The 8,740-nt window shown below is 39.0% G+C and overlaps 1 pseudogene; it reads left to right on the forward strand.

The window, feature by feature from the left end:
• LOC107747755 (membrane-associated guanylate kinase, WW and PDZ domain-containing protein 1-like) overlaps positions 1-8,740 on the forward strand; it is a 105,374-nt pseudogene that overhangs the window by 26,336 nt on the left and 70,298 nt on the right.

The following is an 8,740-nucleotide window of genomic DNA, read 5'->3' on the forward strand; positions in this document are numbered from 1 at the left end:
CTGTTCCTGAGTTTAGCCCACGGAGGGCTCCTGTTCCTGAGTTTAGCCCACGGAGGGCTCCTGTTCCTGAGTTTAGCCCACGGAGGGCTCCTGTTACTGAGTTTAGTCTAGAGAGAGCTCCAGTCCCCGAGTTTAGCCTAGAGAGGGTCCCAGTCCCCGAGTTTAGCCCAGAGAGGGTCCCAGTCCCAGATTTTAGCCCAGAGATGGCTCCAGTCCCCGAGTTTAGCCCAGAGAGAGCTCCAGTCCCCGAGTTTAGCCCAGAGAGGGCTCCAGTCCCCGAGTTTAGCCCAGATAGGGCTCCAGTCCCCGAGTTTAGCCCGGAGAGGGCTCCAGTTCCCACGTCCAGCCCAAGGAGGGCTCCAGTTCACACATCCAGCCCAAGGAGGGCTCCAGTTCCAGAGTCAGGCTCACGGGAAGGCCTTAGGGGTTGAAATTTCCCCCAAGTATATTTTTTGGGGGGGTTATAGGGCTCCAGCCTCCTGAACTCCCTACTCCGCCATGGCCGCCTGAAGTGTCTGCACCGCCATGGTCCCCTGAGCTCCCTAATCCGCCATGGCCTCCTGAACTCCCTACTCCACCATGACCTCCTGAACTGTCTGCTCCGCCATGGCCCCCTGAGTTCCCTGCTCCGCCATGGCCTCCTGAACTGCCTGCTCCGCCATGGCTTCCTAGTCTGCCTGCTCCGCCATAGCTTCCTAGTCTGCCTGCTCCGCCATGGCTTCCTAGTTCCCTGCTCCGCCATGGCCTCCTGGGATCCCTGATCCGCCATGGTGCCCCGAACTGGTACCGCCTTGGAGGCATCCCTGTTCCGTAGTGGTCGTTCCTGAGGGACCTCCAAGGCACCCACCCTCCCTCCCCGTTGATGTTATGCGGCTTGAGGACGTTCCTTTCCGGAGGGGGGCGTTATGTTACGTTAATGTCCTGTGTCTTGTGTTTTGTTTAGTTTCCCATGGGTCCCAGGTGCCTTTTTGCTCTAGTTTTCCCTCGTGTTTTCCTTTGCCCATATTTGGTTCTTCCTGTTCCTGTTCTGATTGTTGATTTCTCTCCAGCCGTGTTAATTTAGTCTTATCATTTGTGCTCCTTTATAAGCCGGTCTCCTACGTTCATTCGGTGTCCGGTCTCAGTTATCTTTAGTGTGTGTACTCTCCACGTTTCCTCAGTTTTCTATTAAAAGTTCCTTATTGCAAAGATTCTCCGAGCCTCCTGCGTTTCCCTGCCTGACACACTGTGACATTATTTTATAGTTGACATGTATAATTATTTTTTTAGAAAGCAGAAATGAGACTGCAGTCAGGAAATTCAAGTCAGAGATGCAAGAAAGTAAAGAGAGAATTGAAAGGAAGTCGAGGTATGAAGTTTAATCTGTGGAGTGAAGAAGGGATGAGAAGAGAAAAATGTAGATGCAGAAATTGTAAAGTTTTAAAATATGGACACAGCTAAAGATTGTTTAAAGTGTTTATAGTGCATATATATATATATATAAAATATATATATTTTTACATATGGTTACCATTTTAAATGTTCTTATTTTTTTAGACAGTTTGTTGTTGCTTGTGTTATAGTCACATCTTTAATATAGAGTTCATTTTTTATCAATATTCTGATTTCTTAATATTCTGATATTCAGATTTCATCAAATTTAATGTCAACACAACATGTTCCATCAGGTGTTTGAAATTTCACACATGAATTAAGATGTGGATTTAATTTATTTTACTCATAACTTGTAGGTTATATATTTGGGGGTTTGTTTAATATGTGGTTAAGTTTTGATAAATATAAGGGATGGCCCACTTTACCTGAAAAGAAATTTGTCTGGAGTGCATGATCTCAAAATGTTTATTGGTATATACCTTGCAAATGACACTTTATATGAACCGTATTCAAATGAAGTGTGCAGGGCCGGCCCTACCATTTTGGGGGCCCTAAGCAGATTGTCAAAAGTGTTTTCAAGTTATAAATATGAAAATATATTTACTTATTAAGCAAACTTTAAAAAATTTAAAAGTTGAACCATTGCTTTCAGAGAAATGCATCAAAATTTAGTAAGCTTAATGTTTTAATAAAGCAAAAACACCTGCCAATGAGTTATACAATTACAAAATACATTTTTATTATTGTTAACAATAGAAAATAATCTCTTTTCTGAGCTGGCATATTTTAGTCCAGATTAAAATGCAAAAATGTGTAAGTGTATTTTAAAAGTTTTAAAAGGATTTGGTATCGTTTGATAAACACAGAATATCTGTTTGAAAACATTTAAATACTGTTGTGACTTCCTTTCTTCTCCATCACAAGCAGGTGTCAGAAAGTATTTCCGCAGTATTTCTGCTGTTCCATAAGCGCCACCTGCTGTATGAGAGTGAACTTGCTTTTCTTCTGGAAAATGTGGAAATGTCTATGTTTCTTTGAATAAATAAATAAAATCCAAGCTAACAAAGAGCACAGGCAAAGCCTTAGTTTGTTTATGCGAAGAGATTTTTTTTATTTATATTATTTTTTCATGTATTTATTTGATTTGGGATTTATTTTTAAAATGTTAATGTATTGTTGTTATTTGACATAAAAATATATTTCAGTTTCACAAAGAAATGTGCAGTAATTCATTTATAATTTGTCTTAAATCTCATTATGTAAAAAAATGGTGAGAAAAGCGTATTGTGAATCGTATCACATCGTGAGTTGAGTGAATCCCTAACTGACAAGTAAAAGTCTTAGTATATTCGTCCTACACTTGCATGTGTTTCTGTCATCATTTCAAACATAACTTTTTTTTTTTTGGCGCCAAATTCAGGAGTCACCATGGAAACGGATGATAAGAAGTAGTGCGCCATACTTATACTCATGTATAAGTGAGTATAAGTATCACCATACTCATACATGTCCTGTTCTGCAGTTTATCACCACCTAATGGGTCATTTTATAAGCTTATCTGTGACTCTTCAATCAGTTTTTATTACTGCGAACAAAGAAAGACTGATTGAACTAAAAAAAAAACTGTTGGGTTATGGCTGTGACAGGAAATAAAAGCTATTGACTTAAAGCACAACTAGTAACTATTTTAAAAGACTCTTTTCTTGAGCGCTGTCGGTCTGTTGCAGTGGATGTGTTTTCCAGTTTTGAAGTTCAGCTTCTCCATCTCGACATGAATGGTCCTGTTTTATTGGGGGTGATTTACTGTCACTCTCACTCAGCAAAGGACTTCATACAGCAACTTACTGAATTTATCGGCAATATTGCCATAAAGTACAACCGCTTTTTATTAGTGGGCGATTTTAACATCAATGTATGCTCTCAGTCAAACCCCTTATCGGAGGAGTTTCTCAATTTTATTGACTCTTTTAGTCTGGTTCAGTGGATAAAGGACTCCACTCATGTTCAGGGCCATATTTTAGATCTTGTACTCTCTCATGGGTTTGCCGTTTTTGATATTGAGATATCGGATTTCCTGCTCTCTGACCATAAACCGATTTTATTTTCTATGTCTCTTCCTAATCTTTCTCATTTTACTAAGAAAGCTGTAACGCTGGTAAAATTTTAATCAGTGTTTTATGGAGTCTTGTTCTCATCAATACCAAGATGGTGCCGACGCTGATGGCTGCCTCCGTGGCATGCTCCGCAGTTGTTTTTATGTTTTTGTTAGTTTGTCCTGTCTTTAGTTATATCCCTGCAACCAGTTTCACCAGAGACGAATTGCTGGACATTCGGCAGTACACACCACCCGACATTTCACCAGTTTTCGACTATTCTGATGTTTTGCTGGACATTGTAGTCGGGGGAGCTGTGGCGCTGATCAAGCGCTTCAGGACGCGCAGACGGGGGAAGGACCAACATCTAAGTCTTCTAAATTCTGCCTGGCTGGATAGTTTAGATGTCACTGCTCAGCTCAAGCCTTATAAGCACAAATCTAAATCTGTTCTGTGGCAAAATTCTGATACTCGACTCTTACGACAAGCTTGTAGAAAGGCCGAGCGCAAATGGAAAAAGGATAAATTACATATTTCATTTCAGTTGTTTAAAGACAGTTTATCAGCTTATCAGTCTGCTGCTAAGGCTACTTATTTTTCTGATTTAATTAAAAAAAAACATTCTACTTCTAAAGTTCTGTTTTCAGTTATGAATTCTGTTGTTAATCCTTCTGTTAAGACAGTGCCTGTTGCCTCCGATGCTCTATGTGAAAGCTTCTTGAGACACTTCATTGATAAAATCTCTAATTTGAGACCCAAAGTCTGTCCACATTGAACCCCCTCCTTTTTCTCTGCATCCTGTTTCTTGGGATGTTTTTGAACCCATTTCCTTACAATCACTCAAAGACATCATTGCTAATATTAAACCATCTTTTTGTCCTTATGATATTATACACCCTACATTTTTTTAATTAATTGCTGACACTGTCGCGCCAGGTTTGGTGTCTTTTTTTCAATAAGTGCCTTTTAACTGGCTCTGTTCCTGCTACTCTTAATGTGGCTACTGTCACTCCGCTTCTCAAGAAGCCTTCACTAGATCCTTCTATTCTGAATAACTTCCGTCCCATTTCTGTTTTACCATTTATTTCAAAGGTTTTAGAAAAAAATTGTGTTTGACCAACTGCAGTTCTTTCTAAATCTTAATTGCATTACTGAACTTTTTCAATCTGGTTTTAAATCTGCTCATAGTACTGAAACGGCCCTTCTCAGAGTGTAAAACAATATCCTTTTAGCTACCGACTCTGCTAATTCTGTGGTTCTGGTTCTTTTAGATTTATCAGCAGCATTTGACACTGTGGACCACTCTATTTTGATATCTAGATTAGAGTCAGACGTGGGCGTAAAAGGTATGGTCCTTAAGTGGTTTCAGTCATTTTTATCCAAGAGAATTTTTTTTTGTCAAACTAGATAACTTCTCTTCCTCTGTTGCTCCTCTCACCTGTGGCCTCCCTCAAGGCTCGATATTGGCACCCTCCCTTTTTTCCCTGTACATGCTTCCTCTGGGTTCCATTCTAAGAAGGCATGGGGTGTCTTTTCATTTCTACGCTGACGATACCCAGATTTATTTACCTATTAAGAGAAATGATCCTCCAGCACTTAGTACTTTACTAAGGTGCTTAGACGTGGTCAAAACTTGGCTAGCTCAAAATTTTTTAACGTTAAATGAAGATAAAACAGAGGTGGTTGTTTACAGTCCTACTGATCATTCTCAGGCTACCAGCCTAGATCTGGGCAGCTTATCGGCCTTCAGATCTTCTCGTGTGCTAAATCTGGGTGTCCTTCTTGATGAGTCATTAAAATTGGACAAACATATCTCTTCTGTAATTGGTTCCAGTTTTTACCAACTCCGCTTGCTGTCTAAAATCAAACACTTTTTAAATGCTACGACGTTAGAGATGGCTGTCCACACTTTTATTACTTCACGATTAGATTACTGCAACTCACTATATTGCGGTATTTCAAAGTCACAAATTACTCGCCTACAATTGGTCCAAAACGCTGCTGCTAGATTTCTTCAAAATAGTCGCAAATGTGACCACATCACCCCTATACTGAGGGCCCTCCATTGGCTGCCTATTCAATTTAGAATCGATTTTAAAGTTCTCTTACTGGTGTATAAATATACATAACCAAGCCCCTAGTTATCTCTCAGAGCTGTTGCACTTTTATACTCCTACTAGTAGTCTAAGATCCAGTGATCAGAATCTCCTTTAAGTTCCTCAGTCCAGACTAAAACGCAGAGGGGATCGAGCTTTTTCTGTGGTTGGGCCTCGGTTATGGAACAATCTGCCGCTTGACATTAGAGTGGCACCTTCCCTATTCATTTTACGTCTCTTTTAAAAACACACTTGTTTGATCTGCCCTATTAATATCCCATACTTATTACATTGTATTATGGTCTTGTTCACCTGTCATTCCTTTGGTTTTAAATTCATATGTTTTATTCTTTCTGTTTTATGTGTTTATGGTTTGATTTTAATGTACAGCACTTTTGTCAGTCTTGTGGCTGTTTTTAAATGTGCTTTATAAATAAATGAACTTGAACTTGAACTTGAACAACTTCACGTTGTTCTTCATGTGAAAAATGTCGACATATGAAAGAAAACTGTATTTTGATGAGGCAAATATTTATCAAAACTATCCTCATACATTTTCTACTGTGGGAGAATAGATTGGATGGTTGTTGGTTTGCTAACTGCTGTGATCTCATGTGAGTGGCAGGCTACTGGAGGAATTATTGTTGAGTTATTGTCATATTATAGAGGTGTTGTTTCACAAAAGAAAGTTAATGTTTTTGATTTAAAAAAAAAATAAAAGATGTGCACGGATAACTCATTTGTATTAAACACTGCAGCATTCCATAAAACAGTAAGAATTGTATTGATGTGTGTGTGTGTGTGTTTTCAGGTGGCAGGCTGAAGAAGGACTTGAGTTATTACTTGAGTCAGCGCTTTCAGAAGGGCTCGGCAGATCAGCGTCTGCAGGAGAGCATCAGAAACAACCTGCACCGCCACAGCGCTCCCTGTGAGTCCAGCAGAAACACACATGCCTCACAACACTCATGCTGGCGCCAGAAAGCTCGGCTAGACAGTCTGAAGTGCTTTTGAAAGATTGGAGGCCATCGTTGTAAGATTAAACAGGTCATCCAGAAGGGAGCGAACTAGTACTTTAGGTCAACTGACATCATTTCTGAGATAGCTTCAGTTTTTACACACCAATAACTGTAGAAAGTCCTGTTCCACTCAGTGTGACTGCAGTTATTCAGAGAGACTGATGGTCTTTGACACTCTAGAGTTCCAAGAGGTCCGGTCTCTATATTTCCTTCCCAGTGGAGGGAATAGTTAAAAATTTCCATCTGGGCACCAGTAATGCTTTGTAAAAGAAAAAAAAATAGTCATCAAAGATGAGGAAATTGGGTCCTCAGAGGCAAAGGCCAGTGGCTTCTGAGAATTTTTCTATTAAAAATAAATAAATTAAACAAAAAATTAATCAGTTGAGCCCAATTAGATATGATTATTAAAAGATAAGATCAGATGTTTTATCAGGCTATTGTTATTGTGAGACAGAAGGCCATGTGACAGAAAAGATACTGAATGGGCTTCAGAGTTTTCCTCTTGAAGACTGGAGCATTTTTATATTTTGCTTAAAACAAACATAATCAAAACACTCTCATCATGAGCAGAAAACAAACTAGTAATTTTAAAGTTTATGTTGTCTTTCCTTGCCATCTACAAATAATTTCCCCAATTCTAACAATTATATGTTTAATTTAAAATGCTCCGATTAATAATGCTAAATGTGGATGAAAAGATAATGTCCTGTCATAAACCTGCTTTGAATGGTCAGAGGAGGCAAAAATAACTATATTTGCAGCAGTGTTGTTTTCTGCAGTGTTTTAGCTAAAGTCTCGATCTGTGTTTCTGCTTCTGTCTGTCATCTGCAGCTCTTAATGGCGTTTTAGTGTCTTTATAGAGAGGCAACGCACACGGGACGAGTTTGAATGAAGCGCGTTTGGCTCGAGATAAAAAATTGTGTTTAGGGCTGGGCATCGATTTTTTTAGTCACCGACCGAATTGCCTTGATGCCATCAAGTATCGAAACATACTTGCAGTGGAACGTCGTTCGGTACCAAATTTCGGTACCTAAGGGGTTAATGCTGCCTTCACGTGCTATCAGAATTATCCTAAATACGAGTTTCCTAGTTGGAAATTGGACATGAACGGCCTCTCTAGCTGTATTTACAACTGGGAAACTCTGAGATAATTTTGATAGCTGAGGTTCCGAGTTGGGCGAACCATAAACTTTAAATATGGCAGAGGAGAGATACATAGCAGTAGTCGATGTTCTCTCTAAGCTGTGCACTTCTTATGTCACGACCGCGTAGAAGAAATAATATGCCGCGCACAGGACAAACGCAAAAATGAAATGCGAAATAATTGCAATGCTCAAGGCAAACCGCTATAGAGTTGGTGTCACTATATACCGGTGAATGCTGTTTACAGATTTCATAGAAAGAGAAAGATGTGCGTCAAATCAGTCGCTGTAGAAATCAAATACTTTAATGGATGTGGATGCAAAACAGCTCAACACAAGAGCCAACGCAAACGCAATCGTCATCATGTTTACAGAAGAGTGGCTTGATTAAGAGCTGGAAATAGCAGATGAGGAGCACAGCTGTAGTAGTGTGCAAACTCTACTACATGGGGATGTTTAAGATAACTGTAAAAGAATTCACGTTCACGTTTTTTGAAAATAGTTATTGAAAATATTTGTTTTTTATATTATATTATATTGACATCAAAAAGGGAATTCATGAGCAATAACTGCTTCATTGTTTATTTTATAATAAAGAATTGAACTGTACTGCGTGAGATAAAAAAAAAAATGATAACCTAAAATATGCATGATTTAGTTTCATCAAGGGTCAAATCAAATGCAAATAGCACATTAAAGTTAAAAGTTTCACTTTTGTGTGTGTGCACTGTTCAGCTCTGGTATAAAGAATGTTTTTGCTCAGTTGGCTGAAATGTCTGCCCAATAGAGAAAAGCTTTGCTCAGCAAGAAAAAAAAATTCATTTTTCAATTTTCGTTTTCATTTTAAGGGAACATTGCCCAGCACCTGCTCAGATTTGTGATCATCTGTTAAAAAGATCTAATTCCTTAGCTTGCTTTCTGGACTAAACATAATTAATATGAATGTACATTAATGGATTATTCACTTCCAGAATAAAAATGTCCTGATAATTTACTCACCCCCATGTCATCCAAGATGT

Source organism: Sinocyclocheilus rhinocerous, unplaced genomic scaffold, assembly GCF_001515625.1.
Source record: "Sinocyclocheilus rhinocerous isolate Xijiao unplaced genomic scaffold, SAMN03320098_v1.1 scaffold1551, whole genome shotgun sequence".
Taxonomy (NCBI): Eukaryota; Metazoa; Chordata; class Actinopteri; order Cypriniformes; family Cyprinidae; genus Sinocyclocheilus; species Sinocyclocheilus rhinocerous.